The following is a 21,336-nucleotide window of genomic DNA, read 5'->3' on the forward strand; positions in this document are numbered from 1 at the left end:
CTGGTTCAATAACACAGATATATAACGTGTCAAAATAGGAACTTCAAGTAGCAAAAAGGGAGAGGAAGAGACTGATTTAATCTAATGATAAGATAGTTGGAATTTTGTATTGCAGCAAGATCATTTCCTTGGTCTTTTCCCAAATAGCTCATAGGGGTTTTTTTGAAAGTAATAAAAAATGATTCATATACTTGATAAAAATCTGTCAGTCAGGGTGCAGGAAAAATTTTACTAATTTGAGATTGTGTTTAAATTATAAAAGTTCATATAACTCGGTTAATGGTTATTTTCTGTACAGTATTCAAATATTCACATCCTTTTTTTTTTTTTTTTTCTTTTTTCTAAAATATAATACGATAATATGCAGAAGTGAGGCACAGTAGCGAACCTTTCATGACATCCTGTTTCTCAGCAGATCTTGCTGCATTTCATGTCTTTCTTGGATCAAAACAGTTCCAATACAGTTCCTCCTTTCTCTGTTCTGTGGTTTTCTAGAAACCCTGTAGCTATCTACCCCTTTGTCTTTTTATCTCGTTTGTAGTTTCTTGATGCAGTATTCCAACAAGGCAATTTCAAGTGAAAGAAGATTACATTATAGACTGACCCCACTCTCAGTACTATCTAGGTTAGCTTTACTTTTTGAAATAAGTATGTCTATGTTTATCATTAACTTCTTATGCTGTTTGATCACACGTGAAACTAATTTGTATTGTTAGTTTTCTTTGTAGCAAATACAAAATTAATCAGGAAAAAATAAGATCAGAGATGCTGACTTTGCACATCTTCAACAATTAGGCTCAATATCTGGGAAATCTGCTGAAAAGATATTAGTGAAAAGTTGGCATCAAATTCTTTGGATCAGACTTTAAAGGACTGGTTTAAATTCACAAATCTTGATGCAGTAATAAATAGGTTTTTGTTGTTGCCTTTAAGTAAAGGTTAAGTGCATTCTTAAAAGTTCTTAAGTATTTTCTTAAACTTTTTGCTGATTGATGACCTATAAGGCAAATTGATCCATGATGCTTTGTTGCTGTTTTTCTTGTAACTGATTCAAGAAATATTTCAAGTCAGAAGAAAGTACACTTCATATATGTAAAATAGCTCCAGAATTTGAATTAAAAAATCTGAAACATTAGACAAAATAATTATGTCCTTCTGTTAAGTCTATGTAATAAATTAAAAAATAAAAACAATGCACAAACCCCAAACGTGACCTAGTAATCACAAGTTTTTACGTGATCTTTGTGAAGGCAGAAGAAAACTGAAATAAGGACCACTGGTTGTCTATGTGAGCACAAAGCTAACACAGCAGGAGACTCCATTGCTACTGAGAGCCAGAATCCCTGAAGTCTTAGTCAGCCTTCAGCATAAAAATGCTGTCCTAACCCTGTAGGCGGCCCTTCAGATAATGATAAAACTGTAAATGGTGGTAATGGAATCAGAAGACTCAAATTGTAGTCAAATATGTTAAATGCTTTGCCTCTAAAGATGTTTCAGACCACTGGTTTTATTCTTGGCTGGCTGTTTGAAATGGAACAGAAATCTTTTGTTATAGTTTGTCTGTAGCTATCATAAAGTGTCTGTGTTGCCTTCAATTCCTCACTTTTAAAATTGCTTGATTTTCTTTTTTTAGTTCTCACACTCCTTTTGAACATAAATGAACATGATTTTTTAGAAACAATGTAACTTGATTCCATAAATTTATTATGCATAGTTATTGTGGCCCAGAAGTCTGTGGTTGCTTCCAACAATTTCCTGATTTTTATTTAAACTATAAATTTATACAAACCAATGCCGAATTTTTAACAAAAATAGCGTGTTTTCCATTTTGTAACATTTTTCACTCAGTCATAAATGTTAGGAAAAGTAGATTTAAACATTAGAGAAGAAAATTAAGCTTATATCACATTTTTGTAACTGAAAATGTGGGAAATATTGAAGGACTTCAGATCGCTCTCAAGTTATTTTAAAATCCTGTTGATTGCCATATGCAATACTTTGCAAGGACACCTGTTAGATGTGTCTGTCTATTTACTGTCCCCTTTCACGTGGGCAGTAGCAAAGAGATGTTAGTAGTGCTCCTGTCAGATAAAAAGGCAAGATTCTGTTATTTCCAGCACCCCCAATAATCCCCATTTAAAGGCTTTTCCTTCCACCACATAAGGTATTAAAGTTATTCAAAGATCAGCCAGTTACAGAAGTAGTCAACTCATGTGTGAACCTGCTTTGCTAAAGTCACATTTCTGAGAGAATCATCACAAAGCACAATGAGTGTGTCTGGTTATGTAAGAAGAACCTTGTGATGAAGTAACATTACTTTATGTAGGGAGGGATTTTACTTTTTGGGATTCTTTGTTCTCTTGGATCTGTTTTTTGCATCAGAAATAGGTTTTCAACAAGTGAATGAACAGCTGTGTCTATACTGTTTTTTCAGAGTATACTTCCATGTATAGTTGAGCAAAGGTTATTTGGAGACGTACGTGTGTGTATAATATTGGAAGAAGGTCATGGGTACTGGAAAAAAAATAGACAAGTAACCTATCCTGTTCGTTTCATTTTTCTTAACCATATGTAGTTCAAATAGAGAAGTGTTAAGTGAATCCAATTGATGAGAAATAGAAACTGCATTCTACGTGACATTTATTCAGGATGTGTGTAAATGTAAGAAAAGGGATGAGTCTTGCTGAGGTCTAAACATGCCAACAGCATAAAATACAGATTCTACTATGCTGTATGGTATATTAGGGCTTTTCTTTGTCAGCTTTTGGTAAAGTCTAGCATAGAAATACACAATTGCAGTGAAATTGTGGATTCTTGAAAATCAGCCATGGGTTATTGAGTTCTCTCTTGGAGGAGAAATCTGTGAGGGGACAGTTACGGTTAAAGCTGAAACCCATAGTGTGGGTGAGAAGAAATTCTGAATCCGAACCAGCTTAGTGCATAGCTTTTTTTGAACCTTGGGGATCAGTCAGACAAAACTGTAGTTACTTATTTTTTAAGATGTTTGAACATCTTATATATATTTCCATGATAAAGAGTTTTATCAAAGGTTTGTGATAACTCTGCTCTCTAGAATGATGTAGACCATCCTAGTCCTGTTTTATGATCTCTCAGTGACAAATATTTTGTGAATATCTTAGAATCACAAAGCATGCATGGTTGCCAAGCTGTGATAAAATCAATGTGTAAGACATTAGATAGCTTTCGGGGATTACAGTTGGATATTTGATCTTTTTCTGTTCTTCATTGAAATTTCATTAATTGAAATTTTTGTCATGCCAGATCCATATCAAGTGAAGTTATTTTACAGGGTGTCTGTTATGCTTGGTTGCAGTCATGTTCCCTTTAGGTATTGCTGAGTAATTTACTAGCCCTAGGTAACTATACTATAGCATCTAAGACCACAAATAGCAGAAAAAAAACTGTGAAGCTTAGCACAAAACACAGTTACTGTGGACACAATTTCAAGAGAAATTAAGATGCATTCCAGGATAAACAGGTAACTTTTGATATTCAACATAGAAGCACAAAGTAATTTAAAAAAAAAAAAAAGAAGCAAAAAGCTTTGTACACTAAACTTAAAATGTTAGATCTTTTTTCACCATACTGAAAAGAAAACATGTTCATGCCTTTCTTTGATATCAAAGTTACTCCTCATTTCTAGTCAGTGAAGTGCGTATGTGTGTTTCTCCAGCATACTTAAATTAATCGAAGCCAGTTGGACATGCTTTGAGTTACGTACATGCTCTGTTGAATTTCTGAGACAGCCTCAACTATTCCAAAAATGATCATGCAATTACATTTGGTTAGATATATGTTGATTTGGAAAGTCTTTTGTTTTACAGATATTCTTGTGAATAACGTAACTTAAATCACACACACAGAAAAAGAAAACATAAAACTTGATAAATATTCAGCAAAAAATAGCTAACTGAGTTTTCTTTTTTAGTTACAGGAATGTTTTACAGCTTCTTGCTTATATTTCCACAGTCTGGTTTATTACTATGGTAACAAGTATCTGCAATAGCTACTGTACATGACAGGAATAAAAAAAAAAAAGACTTTGAGGGGGGAAAAAAATAAACCACTTAGCTTATATATATTGGATCAACTTGAATGGACTAGATGAAGATGAAACCTTAGTGCTATTGTTGTATATCTGTTTTCTGTATATAGTGATTATAATGTTTTCTGCATCTTCCTGAAGGATTAATTTTTGCGTGGAGTAAGAAAGGTACTATATCCAGAGACTTCTATGTACTTGCAGAGAAATGGAATTCCTTATTCATCTTTTTCCCTAAATTATCCATCTTTGTCATTTTTCTTTCTGAATAGCTATACCAGATTTCTGCTTTCCTTTCTGCAAAGCTTTTTTCTGGTGCTTGGTATAATAGATAAATTACAAAGTTTGTTATTTATGGTATTGGATACTGAAAATTATTCTGCAGTAGGGAAAGGAAAAATTCTGCAACATCTGTGTGGTAAGCGTCAGAGTGAGGATTGTAATCAATATGAATGTTCAGCTTGGTTACACCCTCTTTCTTTCACAAGATCAGTTAAGGAGCTGAGACACTGCCACTATAGGGTATAACAGCTTAGTCATGAATAGGGTCAAGCTGTTCCTTGGCTGGCTTTCCCTCCTCCTTAGGACTCTGCCTTATCCCTAGGACACAATTCATCTGGAGTCCTGGCGTGTGCCAGCACCAGCTCTCCTATGGATTCAGTTCAGTAGGAAACACATCCAGGCTCCCAAGAATTGGGGGACCCTGCCTGTGGTGGCACGTAGCTGAGTAGTGTGTGTGCACTGTTTTTTGTTGGGTTATTTAAATGTTTACTTTATGGCTCCTTGGAGATTTTAAGTCACAAGTTGAAAATACTTGAGGAGATAGAAGGGTAAATCAAGTTGTGTTTAATGAGAAATTACTCTTTAGTTACTTCTTCTGTTTTTCAGGAAATGTGGAGAACAATCATAGCCTTATGTTCATTCAGTTGCTCTGCTAGATAAATTTGACTGACAAATTATTAATGTGGACAGAAGAATTATTTTTTGTTTGTTTTTGCTTTTTTTTTTTTTTTTTTTTTTAAACCACCTTTGAACCCAGCATTTACTGTTTCAAAAGCTCATGTTGTCCTATAGGATGCTGTCTTAAGTGGCTGGGCGTATCTTGAAGTTTATAAACCTGTCATTATTTGTTGTGCCAAGTGGCTAGACCTTCAGGAGCTATTTCAAAGCAGCAAATGAAGAAAAAAAGAAAAACAACCCTAAAACCTTGCGGTTGAAATCCATGGAATTGCAAACCTCTTTAGTTGTATCACTGACCCTAAACATGGGCAGAGTGCATGCTTGGTTGTCTGTCTAGTCCAGAGACACAGAAGCTATTACTGCAAAAGATTTCTGTGGCTCTTAATGCTTTTTAAATGTATATTGTGTTTTGTTTTTTTCTCCAAGCCAGAGGGATGATAACACAGTTTGAAAAGCTTAAGGTACTATCAGTGCAGATTCTAACTTTTTCCTCATGCTATGAATTCATAGAGAAACAGCTGTGTGATGGCCCCAAGTAGTTTCAGTTATGAGACTGAAGTCTTTCTTGCAAGTTCATTTCTCACAAAGATGGACAGAGCCCCAAGGACCTAGAAAAATGATTAGGCTACCCTGCCTCTCGCTTCATGCCAAACCTTGTGGCACTGCTTTATTTGTGCATTTAATATTTTTCTAATTGAAAGAATCTTCCCACCTTTTTGCTTTCCCCAAGTATTTCTTGCAACCTTTTGTTCCTCCAGGTTCTGTATGGAAAAGCTGGCATTGGCAGGGCTTTGTGATCCAGGGCTTTAATTAGTCATGAGCATCAGCTGTTACGTGCCATGTAGATTTCTGAGCTTTTGTCACAGATTGTGCTGAGAAGGAAAGTACTTGGCAAATTTGTCTCTAGCACATAACCTTCTGTCCCCATTTATAAATGGCAACTATCTGTAATGCATATTTTTTCAGTTTCTCTCTTTTTATATATGCAAAACAAGAAAACAAGAATGAAATGCAAGAAGTAAACACGAGCATTCATAAAAAACACAACTGGTAACCTTGGAGACAGAAAACCAAGGGTGCAGAGCAGTTAATTTATTTTTGAGGTGAAGTACTGTAATAATCTATTCAAACTTCCTATATATGCAGACTTCTGTGTTTGAGGAGCAATAGGAACAGTAAGACTACATTTTGCCTGTAGTTTTTTAAGCACGTCTCCTGGAGAGGGGGGAAACTGCATGTACTTGTGAAAGATTTGCTATGTTCCTGGGCTTATAGTACTCGTTAGGCTGTAATTTTCCAACAGCCATTGGTCAATAGGCTGTTGTTGTGTTTTTACATTATTACATATAGGTTTAAATTGTGCATGCTATGGTACCCCATGGTCAGAAGCATGTTTTAAATTCTGAGTACAGAAGAGGCTGTATAGCTGCAGGGAGGAGAGATGTGCCATCCTGCTGCTTTCTGGAAGCACAGATCTACTGACAGCCATTGTTGCAGTTGACATTAGTGATCTTTATTTCTGATTGTTTTTGGTTATTATGCTTTGTTATGCTTATTTCATCTTTAAGTGATAGAAGCTTTTTTTATGCTTCTTAGTGCTTGGGATATTTTGGAGCTGGAAGTACTATTTTTGATATTTCCTTGCCAAGGAAGAAGGTTTGAGCTCTGCAGCCCTCTCCTAAATGTAGCCAGTTGTTAATGGGAATAGTACCATAGCTAATTTGTAATAAGATTGATCACAATTACTGAAATCCACAACAGAACAGATAGCATGCAGCTGTACAGTTTAAGTGAAGATGTCTGTCTCTAATGTGTTATTAACACAGGTGTTAATAAATAACTAGTAATACACTTCAGTGTATTACGTCAGGTCTGGGTTTTTCTTTACTGCATTCAGTATATTTATGGTTGCTCCCACACTTCTAGCTTCTGTGGTGGAACAGGTCTTTGTATGTGCAAGCTGGTCTAGAGGGAGGTGGCCCTGCCCTACAGAAGGGGGTTGGAACTAGATGATCTTAATGATCTTCTATGGTTGTGGGAGCAAAGATAAAGATTTGGTAGCTGGATTGGCAGAAGATTATATATATCTTTATATATATATATATATATATATATATATATAACTCATCTTGCTTCCATGTCTACTATCCAGGCTATTTAGAATATTTAGTAAGTGTAAAGATCTGTTCCAAAACTAGCAGTCATTCTTTAGCCTCACTGTGCATAACTGTCACTGAAGCAAAGGAGATTTTCACTTGATTATCAGGCTTAAGTTCATGACTGATAACATCACTCAGCAAGGCTGCAGGAGTATTGTGTATTGTGTATCTGTACTATATGCTCTTCTGGTTACACCTGAACATCTTTGAGATACTGTAAATTTATTTGACTTGAGGTAAGAATCTGACCTTAAGTTCCTATAAATCTTTCCCCCTGCTGAGACCAAAGTACATTTCTTCACTTCATAATTCTGTACAGTGCTCACTGTTTTGTTAGGAAGACATTGAACAATAAAGGTTGGACCTTGAGGTATTTTTACTCTAAATTTTTTTTTTTTTTTTAATGATAATCTTGGTGTTGAGATGGACTGCTAAAACATCAGTGCTGCCACAGCTAGTTGTGTATTTTTATAACTCAGCTTTGAGATTAGAGAAAGCAGAGTGTCTCAAAGAGAGTCTCTAGTGTTGTTTTTTTTCCCCCACATTGCTTTTCATTTAATCATCTTACAGAAATGATAGCTTCTTTGCTCACTTGTGTCTAACGTGCTCTTTTTTCTCTTGGAGCCTGTGTACTCATAAATGTGTGTATATATACACAAGGTTTACTCATGTTCCATGCATGAGTGTGAAAAAAACAATTGCTTTCCTAATTTTCTGTTATTATAATGTTATGCAAAGCTTGCAGAGCTGAGGTTGTCCATTTGCTTTCCCACGTGCTCCTTTGTAGTATTTCCCCTCTGTTCAGTTCCACCTTTTATGTAAATTAAGTTTAAATGGCTTCCTTTTGATCCATTTCATTCCAGTGTCGTTAGGAATTGTAGCATTTCTGCCTCCTTGTAGACATACCGCTCTTTAGATGTTCAGACTGTGATTTGATTTGCAGCCTCTTTGTGTATATTTCTGATGATTACAAGAAGGAGTGAAGTCAGTTTTTGAAGGGCCTTTGTGCTACACAGAGAAACATAGCCTGGCAGTTTAATTAACAGGCAAATTGTCTGAAAAGGGAACTACCCAAAAGCTTAATGGAGGCAATGTTTTCCTTTGTAAGTCTTAATGCAGGAATGAATCTGAGCTTTCTGTAAGAAGTAGGGTTGTTTGCAGTAGAAAGTTATGCTTTATAAACAAACAAGCTTCTATGCTTTCTAGTGAGTACTCTTGGATTGAGAATCTGGAAGTGTACTTGATTTGACAGGGAAAATGACCCATATGATGACTAGGACTCTTACACTTCACCTTCTCTTCAGCATCTGTCTACATGGATATTTGATTTGTTGTGAGGACAATGCACTCTTGTCCAAGGGCTTTTTCATGCCATTATTTAACACTGCATCTCCCTGTGTCAGCCTGGAACTTGAAAATATTCCGTGAAGTGAAATAGTGAAATGCTTAAGCCTCTGCATGTTGTGGTTTTTGTTTTTTTTTTGTTTGTTTTTTTTTTTTTTTTTTTTTTTTTTTTGTAGAATCCCAGAATCATCAGATAGTTTGGGTTGGAAGACCATCCAGTTCCAGCCTCCCTGACATGGATAAGGTCACCTTCCATTCTAGATCAGTTTGCACAGAGCCCCATCCAACCTTGTCTTGAATACATCTAGAGACAAGGCACCTACAGCTTCTCTGGGCAGCCTCATCACGTTCTGAGTAAAGAATTTACTTCTAATATCTATGATAGCTCTCATTTTATAGTCATTACCTGTTGTCCTATTACCACTATCTTCTCCAGTCTTAACAAGTCTGGTTCTCTCAGCCTGTCAGGAGAGGTGCTGCTACCCTCTAGTCATCATCACGGACTCCTGTGAACGTGCACCAGGAGGTCCATGTCTTTATGCTGGGCATTTTACATTTTCAGATTTAAAAAAATAACACTGGAAATACATTACACTCAAAGAGCTGTATTCAGAGGTGGCTCTGAATCATGTCAGGATCTCTCTGGATAATGTTCCTTTCCTCCAGTGTGTTGCCTGCACCACTCAGATGTCATCAGTAAGCTTGCTGAAAGTGCCCTGAATTCCACTGTCTATGTCAACATCAATTAGTGCTGGTCGTGGTACAGCCCCCCCAAGGAACACTGCTTGTCACTGGTTACCACCTGGACATTGAACCACTGAATACTACTTCTATGCTTTAATGCATTCATGTTTCTATTTTTCCTTCATTTATGGAAGGTGGTAGCATCACTATCCCATGTATATGAACAGACAGCTCTCCAGAGCAGCTGAGGACTAGAAGTGAGGCATGGGATGGAGTCTGAAAGACTTTGTTGGCCTGTGTGTGCCTGCACAGTGAGATGATTCTGGACTCTCTTGGTCCACAAAGCTTATTTTCAGGGAATCCTTGTGCAGCAGTTCCCTCCATATCAGTATAGATTTTATTTCTAATCTCTATGGAAACTTGGCACCAACATATAACCTATGGAAAAGACTCAGGAAAAACATAGAGAAACTTGAGCATGCAACTGAGAATTGGAATGTGGTGGAATCTGGGATAGGAACAGAGAATGGAACTTAGTTCACTTGTCATAGTTAATTCAAAGGGTAGTATACATTAGATGTAGTGGTTTGGCATGATACAGACAGTGAAATGAGCAGTAAATAGTCTAGTCTGCTAGGTATGCCAGGTACAAATTGGAAGTATAGGAAAATATTGTGCAGAATTTATATTTTACTGTATGTTTAACATTTTAGCATACTCTCTCTGTGGTCCTTATTTATTTATTCTGGGGGTTAGTAAACATTGGCAAAATAAAAAACCACCAAAAAAGGCAACCAAAAAAACTCCCCACAAAAACAGCTCACTATAAACCAAAATAAAACCAACAAAAATACACAAGATACACCAAAGATACACAAAAATACACCACAAGAGCTGTTACTGTGGACATGGGCTGTGATCAGCTTTTTATAGTTTGTTAAAAATGAGAATATTCCAGTGCCGCCTATGGTTTAATGCTCCCAAACAGGAACTTTTCTTCCTGAAGCCTTAATTCAGTGAAGTCACAGCAGTGTTCCAGTTAATTGGAGAAGTGCAATACCAAATTCTATAATTTAACAGATTTAAGACTTAGAAATCATAAAACATTGAGTACACATCCACTGCCATATATACCTTCTGAGTACATTAAGATCTTTATTCCTATTTGATATTGGCTTGTGTTTAGTAGTAATCATCCATAAAACTTTTTTTTTTTGTTTTGAATAAGGACAACTAATCAAGGTGTTAGTGTAACATTAATAACACCTTTCTCTTAAAAGAAATTTGAAGGTGTTCTCATTTCCACACATTTTTCGTGTTCTTTTGTTTTGTTTTTGTTTTTAGAAGAGTCAAATCTCTTCACTGTGGTTATTGAAGTAAATTCAGCCATAAGGCTTTTTGGTACTGCTTGTGTGTGTTTGTTAGCACGTGCTGCATCTCAACATTAGTAAAAGGCACAGTTATTTTAATATTTACCATTTTATTGCAAGATGTAGGTTACTCTGAATGTAATTCTTCCTACTTATTTCCATGGAAACTGCATCAAAGGTTACAGCAACACTATTTGATAGTGCAAGGTATAAGCTACAAAACAAATTTTTTGAAGTATTCACTGTCATTAGTAGTGTGTTTTCAACAGCAATGAACAAGAGGCCTGTGTGCTGTGCTCCTAAAAATGTGCACCAGTGGAGGTGAGCCATGGCTTCACAGCTGCTATGATAATGTTGGTACTATGAAAATGTTGCCCTTGCAGTCCAACTTTCACTCTATTTGTGTTCATTGTTTGGTTTCCACAAATATTCAGTAAGCATCACTGAATGTCAGTGTCTTTTTCTTTGTGGAGGAGTTCAGTTCTACTCCTTTGCTTCATATATATTTCTACATTAAATGCCACTGTGTCAGACTGCCCCTCTGCTCCATCTGTCATGTAGCAACAAAATATAATGGCATATTGGTGAGAAGGCTCAACCCCTACTGCCAGATCACCAACATCTGCTTCTGTTGTTGTGGACCAATGTAATTAAATAGAAGTTTCTTTCAGGATAGCACTTACCTTTTAATGATGTAAAAGTTTATTTTGCAAATAAGATAGAAGGTTCAGAGATTGTGACTTCTGGAAGTAAAGTTGAGAGGAATGCTGAAAGGGTATAAGTACAAAATGAGGAAGATCTGAGCTAAGGGGAAATGTCAGAAAACAGTGACTGAAATGAGAGTTTTCCGTTCCCTGAGCCATTGCAGCAGGCATCTCTACTGGAGCTTGCAGTAGGGACAACAGGAAGTATAACTCCCCAAAGAACCTCTGACCAAATAATGTGACAGCAACATTTACAATACCAATCCAGTCAAGTATGGTTTCACAAGCTGCATGAAAGAGCGGGATCTTGGATATTCTGGAAAATTTGTTACTGCTTGTCTATAGGGCAAAGAAAAGAATCTCTTTAAAGCAACATCAGAGATGAAAACTGGTAGTCTTCACTATGAATTCTTACTCTATTTTTTTTTTTTTTCCCCTAGTGATAAACTGATGCTTTCACTGACCTTTTTAACAACTCATTTCCACCTCAGAAATAGATACACAAGAAGAAATTGTAGCAGTTGGATGAATTGCAGCTGTTAAGTTGAAGTCAGCATTTTCTCTTCACCTTCAGTGAAGGATGAAAACTGTAACTTTACTCTCTCCTCCACCATCTTTGATCACAGTATTCAGGTTGGCCTGAAATCCGGGTGGTTTTATTCTCTCTTGGATTAAATGGGGAAAAGGGGAGGAGGGTGGGGGAAAGCGATCGACCAAGTCAGTATGGAAGTTCATCTTGTGAGTAGCACTAGCATATCCAGTATTAGAACAGGGATGATTATGTTTTTATTACTGTTTAGATGACTGAGGAAATTGCTCTTCTAAGTGCTGTACAGATCTGGAGCAGTGAGGTTCTAGACCCGGTGACTGTAGGAGTTCCATGCAAAATACGTAACAATATTTTGAAACAGAAGTACAGCGTTTCTTGTAGTCTAAATAGAACTCAAGCCAAACTTCAGCAAGTTATTAGTATAATTTACAAATATGCATTCTCACAAGGCATTGGTGCTATACTGTGTTGACTAGAGAATGCACAGAGTTTCTTTCTCTTCTCATTTCAACATTGTTCCTTAGCAAAAGATCAAGAACCACAAGACTTGGAAGACTCTGAGAAAATTAAAACAATTTTAGATCAACTAAAAAAGATTCACAAATGCTGTGCTAGATGAAATGCTGTTGTTCTGTGACAAAAGAGTTGAGTTAGAGCTCATAGGGACCATACGTGAACCCCCCAGTGAACCTTACCTGTTGCTCACATTGGAAAAAAAACAAAGCTTTTACAGCATCCTAAAAAGTTTCATTGTTGGCATAAGCATCCCAGCACCCTTTGCTTCTTCCAAAAGTAGAAATGGCACTACTTGGCTATTTTCAGTGAAATCATAAAGAATAAAAGACAGAACACTTATGGAGCATCCCAAATTGTTGAACATATTGCCAGCGAGTAGCTGTCTCTAAACTGGTAGGAAATCTTCAGTACAAACAGATGGCTGGTATTTATTCAGTTCTATGCTGTATAGCATAGAACAGTTTTCTTTTTTACACCATTCTCATTTCAATCATATTAGTGCTGGGGATATTCATAGCAGTCTGGGCACTGAGTGGCCATTTTCTGCCTGAAGTACCTGACCCAGTAATTTGGATACAGAGATTAATTCCTCTCCGTCTTTGCTGGACTGCACAAGACAGACTAACATTAGCATAAGATGCTTTATGTGGTGGGATTCAGCTTGTGAGGAATTCACTTCTGAGGAATGAAGAATGCTGAAAGGACTATTAGCACATCACTTTTGTCATCTTTATTCCTGAGGACTGTAGCCAGGATAAATTCTGTGGTGATTTGCCTTCTTGGTTACCTTGCAAGAATATATACATGTGCAATGAAATGCTTGGTACTGATGTAGCTGGTAAACATTGACAAGAAAGTGTTAAAAGTGACAGTTTGGGAATGCAGTCCTAGCATACTGCTAACATTTTTCTTTCTTTCATTGCAAAAGAGCCCTGAATCTTCATTTTATGTAGGAATACCAGGTTGATGGTGTGCTTCATTATCAGTGTGTTAGCAAGTTTTTCGAGATTAAAAAAAAAGTCTGTGTGTCTGCAATGTTATGAAGGGAACACAAGGACATAATGACTGTAGAAACGAAAGGAAACCAATTTCATTTAATGCATTCATGCATTCATCTCTTCTTTGGGACGCAACATTGTTTGCAGGCAGTGTTAGGAAGGAACCTGTTTATGCTCCATCTTCAGATAACTGGAACTAAAAGCAACAGGTACAAATAAGTAAATAAGTATTTGTATAAAATTGCTTACTGGATTAGTATTTCTTTTCAACATTGATACTAATCAGAGATGGAATGTAACTGTCTCTGATCATCGCTGCTGCTCAGAATTATTCTCTAAATACCTCTTGCAAAAATTGCCTAGAACCTTTTTATTTTTTTTTCCCTTCTTTGCGTGAAGCTTATTAGCATGGTGTTCTGTCTTCTGAGTGGCATTCTCTTTTTGATATCAGCAGTGTGACATAACTAGATTCGGGTTTTAGAAGCTTGTTCTACAGTATTGTACAGTATTCATCTATGCTGCTAAACAAAAAGTCATGTAATGGCTCAGTGTCTGGATGGAGATCAGTGACAAGTGGTGTCCCTCATATTGGGGTACTGGGACCAGAGCTCTTTAACATCTTCATTAGTGACATTAATGGTAGGATCAAGTGCATCCTCAGCATGTTTGTGGATGACACCAAACTGTGTGGTGTGGTCTGTGTGCCTGAAGGGTTGGATGCCATTCAGTAACCTAGAGAGGCTTGAGAAGTGGAACGAGGAAAAATTCATGATGTTGAACAAATCTTAAGTGCAAGGTCTTGTACCTGGGTCATGGCAGCCCCCACTATTGGTAAAAGCTGAGGTAATGTTGGGATAGAGTGCAGCCCTATCAAAGGGACTTGGGGGTACAAATGGATGTGAGCCAAGAAACCCAGCCATATATAGATCAGAAAACCAACTGTATCCTGGGCTACATCAAAAACAGCATGGTCAGCAGGGTAAGGGATATGATTCTGCCCTTTTGCTCTGTGCTGTAAGACCTTGCCTGGAATACTGAGTCCAGGTGTGGAGTCCTCAGTACAGGAGAGATGTGAACCTGTTGGAGCACATCCAGAAGAGGACCAGAAAAATCACCCAAGGGATGGAACATTTCCCCTAGGAGGACAGGCTGAGAGCTGGGGATGTTCATCCTGGAGAAGAGAAGTCTCTGGGGAGAATGAGGAGTGGCCTTACAGTGTCTTCAGTGGAGGCTGTAAAAAGGAAGGGGACAGTTTTTTTTAGTGGGTTCTGTTCTGACAGGACAAGGGAAAATGGTTTTAAACTGAAAGAGGGGAGCTAAAAATTGTTTATAAGGAAGGAAGTTTCTCAGTAGGAGTGGTTAGGTGCTGGCACAGCTTGCCCAGAGATGTGGTGGATGCCCCTTCACTGAACACATTCAAGGTCAGGCTGGATTGGGCTACAAGCAACCTGATCTATAGCTGTAGGTGCCCCTGTTAACAGTGGGGAGTTGGACTGGATGACCCTTAAGGGTCTTTTCCAACTTCAGTGATTCTACGATTATAGGCTTTCATATGTGCAGTTTAAAGCATGTATCTGCTGGCTCACCCTAGGGGCTACAGAATTCTCTTGTGGAAAGGAGAGGAATTTCTACTGTGCCATCCTCTCATGTTCAGCACTGGTGTCCTATTAGCTATTAGACCAGCTGGTTCTGTGGACTATGGCTTTTTAAAATTTTTTTTTTCAGATTTCCATTTCAAGAAAAAAATAAAACCCTTGAAATGGTGTTTTACTGAGTTAGGGGTGTAGCCGTTTACTTGTTGTAAACGTATCAGGTGTTGGCTACATGAACATCTTTTTTCATTTATGTTATATATGGTCTGGGGTGACAGTTAACCTTTTAAGAAGTTTCCATTAAACTCCATCTGTGGAAGCTTATGATTGTGCCAGTATTTTCAGGTTTCTTTTTTTCTTTTTGGACATGATGTATTGTATGCTTCCCTGTGGTCTTTACATTTCCTAGTCATCAAAGTGGAATTTAAATTTCAGTTAAAATATGGGCCTTCAGATGTGCCAGCAGAAACTTGCATGTAGGAACGTACTTTATGCTGGTTGCAATCTAGTTAAAAAATCAGTCACCTCAAACCTAGGAATATGTGATATTTATCATAATAAAAAAGTAGTAGATGGATGCTGGGATGAGAGGGTGGGAGGGAATATCATTATAACCAATACAAGACAAATCTCATAAGTGAAAACCGATTTTTACAAAAGCACAGGTAAAAGCTGCTGACAGTTTCCTTTGTGTCTCTAAGTGGCACTGACCTAAAATAGCCCCATAAATTAAACTACTCAAGAACAGTACATAATAGACCAGACGTTCTGCCAGCTACTTGCTAGTGCCCAGCAAAATCCTGTCGTTTTCTATAGAAGCAGCTGGGTGAGCTAATTGTGTGGCTAAGGAAGCATCAACAAGTTGGAGGTAATCATTAGTCATCTCTGCAATATCCCTGGTAAATTGTCAGCATGCTTTAGCAAAGCTGTTTCTGTCCGCTCTGTGATCTAGCGTACAGCCAGGTTCAAGGCTTTGTACATAATAAGTAGACGTGTCTGTAATTTGAAAGCAACCATCTCTTCCATGTGTCAAGACAACGCTGCAAGAGGTGCTGAAAGCACCCTGTGCTTCCAATATTACCATGCTGTATCAGTGTACCTACAACATAACGCTACAGTCTGGTCTGACATGCAGTACAGTGGTAAAAATGTTTGGTGTCACCCACAGTGCTCTAACCAATGTCTGAAGTGGTTTTAAATTCATTTGTGAACTGTAGAACAATGTCACCAAGTCAAGCATGATGATGCAGCGGGAAGGTTAAATGAGGCACTGATTTGCTAAGAGAAATTCCATGGTTTGAAGCAAAGTCTTCAAATAAACAAAAAAAAAAGCCAACAAAATTCACACACAATCTCAACATAAGTTTATACTGGATAAGTATTTTGATTTCTGCAATATATTGCATGTTTTTCACCTGTTAGGAGCTCTAAAGTGGTTCATTTTATAGTTTAGAATTATTGCTTGGAGAAAGTAGATTGAAAAAGCACTGCTAGGTCAAGTGGAAAATCTTTTGAATTAGCCTTGACTCTTCGGTGCTGGATAACCCCATATCATTAATCTTTTCAGCCCCATAAGCAATCAGATGAGTTCCTGCTGAGACAGAAATAACTCTTTGGTCACATTTGCTCACACTGATTCCACATGGCTTTCCCCGGGAATCTGGATCTGTCTAAGGCAGTGATTTCTGTCAGACTCAGTACAAAGTGAAGGAGTCTGTGGTGATTAACCATGTGCAGGCAGTAGAGGGATATCTACACTGTTCTAATATTGCTGTTCATGCTGTGTCAGTGAAGGGCTGCCTCAGTGCATCTCATTGACATGTTTCATGCTCAAGAAAAATGAAACACTGCTTTTTTGTTCTTAATCTAGAATCATAGAATTGCTGAGGTTGGAAAAGACGTTAAAGATCAACCAGTTCAACCACAACGTAACCATACTACTCTCATTCTGAGGGTCCCTGAGCACCACATCCAAACAGTTTTTAAACACATCTAGGGATGGTGACTCAACCGCCTCCCTGGGGAGCTTATTCCAGTGCTTTAACAGCCCTTTCTGTAAAGAAGTTTTCCTCATATCCAAAAATATTGTATGTCTACAAGCAATTCCTTTTTTTCTGTTGTTAGTTTCCAAGATTTCAGTGAAGCCTGATATGAGGGTTCTAATTTTTGTCCTGTGCTTGTTTGAGGAAGGAAAAATATAACAGGAGGAACCAGAGCAGATAAATTTACTTCTGCTTTCCCTCCTGTTGCACCAGTTGTGGTCAGAAGGTAACACAGAGAGCAGGAGCTCTCCACAGTGGTCACCAAAAAAATGTGTACTTCCACAGTGATTCTTGCTCTCAAGAGACTCTTGTGCTGCCAGTAATGTTGCTTTATGCGTGCATTCATCTTATTAGCTGTCTAGGAATAGCTGTCCATTTTCAGGGCAATTTTCAAGGTTTGCCACATCCTATGGTATCTATCTGGTGTTTTACTTAAACTGTAAGCAAGGATGTAGCATTACTGACAGCACGTGTTTCAGTTGTTGCCTATTTCATTCTTTCTTATGAAGTATTGAGTCCATAGGAGCATTTGGTATGAGTGGTTGGGGTGGTAGGCTGCCAAAATTTAGGAAGTTTGGGAGGTGAATGTATTGTATGCTCTACTCATTTGACAACCTGGTGAAAACAACTTTTTCTGTTACCAGTGATTATGTTATGCATGTATCTTACTTTGTGAAACCTCATTCTGTTTTCCATGCTGTGCAGACTGACTTCCAGTGCACCTCTGCCTACCCTCCAGCTGTGGCAGCAACTGTGTCGCAAGTCAGTGACAGCTCTCAGTAACTCCAGTGGCTGACAGAAATGGCTCTCTAGAAATCTAGTGTGGTTTACACTGTTTTATAGCACTTTGGTAGCTGCCAGTTTTTTGGGGAAAAAAAAGATAAGCCTTAAAATGTGTAGATAGGAGTTGGGATTCTCAAGGCTACTATGTTCCCAGTGTTAAGATTTTCTTTTGTGGGTGCGGACTTCTCTCTTCTTCTTAAATACAAATGCTAGAATTTAATAAGCATTCAGATCTCATAAATTACACCCGACTGCCTTACTGATCAGCATTTCTAGCTTATTATAATGGAAGCTACATAACAGATAGGAATGCAGGAGAGATTTTTCACTTACAGTGCAAATATTATGAGAATGAGATTTCAAATAATATTAGCAGGCATTTCCTTATGGAATTTGTAATATCTAAATGTACCATTGGAATAATATTCTTACCAGTCAAATTTCACCCTGATTACCCAGTAGCTATTTTGAACTAATGCAGGTAGGGTCCCACAGCCAAACAAATTATCACAAGGAACAGTCTTTTTTTATGTACACTGTGAGTAGGTGAACAGAAAAATCTGACAGTGTAAGAAGCCTGCTGCTTGGTGATGATGTGCTGTGGGGAATTATTTATGGAGGATGGTCAGCTGTTGGAGTGTGGAGTACCTGAATCATGTCTGTGACACATCCTCCATATAAAGGAACATAAACTCTTGTTTTGGGACCTTTGCTAGAAGTAATTTGGAGTACACATTTACTCCCAGCCTTGCTGATATACTTAGTTCTGTGCAGCAACTATGGCTTTAAATGTAGCCTACCAATCTTATTTGCTGCCTCTTCTTGCTGCTTAACAAACTACACCTGGAGTACAGTTTCAGTTTGCAATTTCTCTCTTATTCTTCTCCTGTGTACTTCATTACAAGGCATAGGCCCAAGCTGTAACAGCATCTGTGTGGGTCTCGAATATACAGAAACGGAATTAACATTTTCTCTTCTTTGACAGGGAAAGGGAGTTATTTATAGAAAAATCAGCTTGATTAGATCATTGGTATCCATGCAGTTGTTTATTTGCATGGTATGAAGATTTTTCTTCATTGAATAGGAGGAATGTTTTAACATCACAGTAATTTTACTCAATTGAAAAGATTTTCCTTCTGTATAATTAGTCTTATTTATATGATTAGAGTTTGTCTAGTAGTTGTTTGGTCCTTTTCAGTTTGCCTTCCCTATACTTAGAGTATTCATCCAACATTTTGTGCTGGAAAGTCGGAGATTAAGCAAGATGGTTGTTTTTTTCTGTTTTTCATGCATGTAAAAGGACGAGTTTGCCAATGGAGCACTAAATTGTTGAATGTTATCTAAACACCACTTAATGTCAGCATATTTTCCTGGGTGACAGGATGAAGAATTATGAATTAAAAAAAAAAAAAATGTCTTAGTGAAGTTTTGTGAGACAAATAAACTATTTACCCCGAGAGATCCTACAGTGAACCTTAAGATGTACCAGCTGCCACATCTACCACTTAGCATACAACCACCTATTTTAGGCTCCAAATTAATTTGTAAGGAGCTTTGCTGAAACTGCTTTCTGCAGCACTTAGACACATATTCTAAACCTAATTCACTGCATGTGAATGACAATACCTTTTAAAACAGTAGCAACTATTTGTGCCCAACTTGATCAAGCATGTTTCTCTAGCATGATCAAGACTTTTGTATTCCTTATCTCAGCTGTGTCGGGGTAGGGTCAGACTGGGCTTTAAGCAAACTCATTTTGCTGTGAGCGTGGTCAAACACTGGAAGAGGCTTCCTACAAGGGTGGTTGCTGCGCCAAACTTGTCTGTGCTGAGAAGGGATTTAGCTACTGCCCTTGGTAACACACTTTAACTTTCAGTTAGCTCTGAAGTGCTCAGGCAGTTGGACTGGATGGCTTCGCAAGGTTCCTTCAGACTGAACTGTTCTATTCTAGAACTTCATCTTTCACTTATGTGGTGAAACACAGCGCTGGTAAGTGAGAGCAAGGGAAATTAATTAAAGCAAAGAAAAAGTGTTGAATGTTGTCTAAATACTAGGCTCAAAGTGTGAAGCACTTAATGATGAATTGTGTCTGCTTTAAATAGGTTTTAAAGATTGTGCAGACTATATGGGCATAGTCATGTAACTGTAAGTATTAGAAACAGCAGAGAAGGGTAACATAGTAAATCCATAAGCTGTCCTATCAAACATTCACAAGGTTAGCAAAGTGAAAACTATCCAGATAGCTGTAGCATTGCTTCTTCTCTCAGAGAATCTAAGGTTCCACCATGTACTGCCTTTGTAATCCCTTGTAATACTTTGTTACACACAGTACAAGGCCTGTGTTGAAGTGGACTAAATAATTCTGGAAAAAGCTGAAAACTGAAAAGGTGGTTGAAATTGCTCTGCAACAGTATGGTGGTATCTGTGTGCCTGATCCTCTGCTTGTGAACACACGCTCATTTTCCAGACATGACCTGCAAAGGCAATAGAGGAGAATACATCATTTACTTTCTATCAAGAAATAGTGCAGTCCTTTCAAGTTCAGCTCTGCTGCATCCTGACCCTGCAAGGCTGTTAGCTCAGGTGGATGTATATTAAATGGTGTTAGGAAAGTGAGTTCAGTGTAATCGGTTCCTGGCTCATAACATAACAGATAAATCATTTCTCTGTTCTTTCTGCCTGCAAAGTGGAAATTATGGATGCTAAGAATTCTGGGTAATGAAATTATTTCTGCGTGGGAACTGCTTGTGGTGTTATCTGTGATGCTGTAATACAGTTGTGCTGTGCTTTGATTTGCGTAGCTATAAATTCCTTCTCTTATTGCTTAAATATAAGCACACCTACTTTGCCCATATGCCTCTTCTTATTTATGATGCTGTAAGAATTGATTTATTAATGTATTGACCTGTTTTCTACTCAGGTGTATATGTTTTTTGCAACCTTTCAGAACACTAACATGTTTGTATTTTAGAATCTAACTACCTCCCTATTTTCTGTTTATCTTCAGTAATCTATGATAGAGTTCTAACCTATCTCTTCCTTAAATGCAATTCAGATTTATAGGAAGGATATCAGTTATCATACCTTCTGTACTTCTTTGAACTGTAAGAAAAGCTGTATGTACTACTGCTGTGCTTGTTGCTGCTTTTATTTCAGCTAAAAGAATGAGATTTACACTGTATGTGCAGATTGGCAAACCTCCATGTATGCTGAATAATTGGGGGGGCAAGTAGCAAGTAAGCATGGGAAGAAATCATTCTTGTTCCTTGTTCTTCATATATGTGTTAGTGATTACTTCTGGTACTTACTGGTTTTTAAATATCTATAGATTGATTGTGCTTTTCCACTTCTTTTATAGCATAATGTGACAGTGTATTTCCTCGCACTTAATATTTTCATCTTAGATAAACTCTGCATTGCTGTCTCAGTTATTGTTATGTCTTGCTAATGCTTTAGAGAAATTCCTAATCTTTAGTAATATTCATCCAATAAGGTATGATTAGCAACAGAGAAATATTTGATGAAAATTCTGGTATTTCAGATAATCTCATCAAACCTGTCAGAAACGTTA

The sequence above is a fragment of the Excalfactoria chinensis genome, chromosome 6, assembly GCF_039878825.1.
Source record: "Excalfactoria chinensis isolate bCotChi1 chromosome 6, bCotChi1.hap2, whole genome shotgun sequence".
NCBI classification, from domain to species: Eukaryota; Metazoa; Chordata; class Aves; order Galliformes; family Phasianidae; genus Excalfactoria; species Excalfactoria chinensis.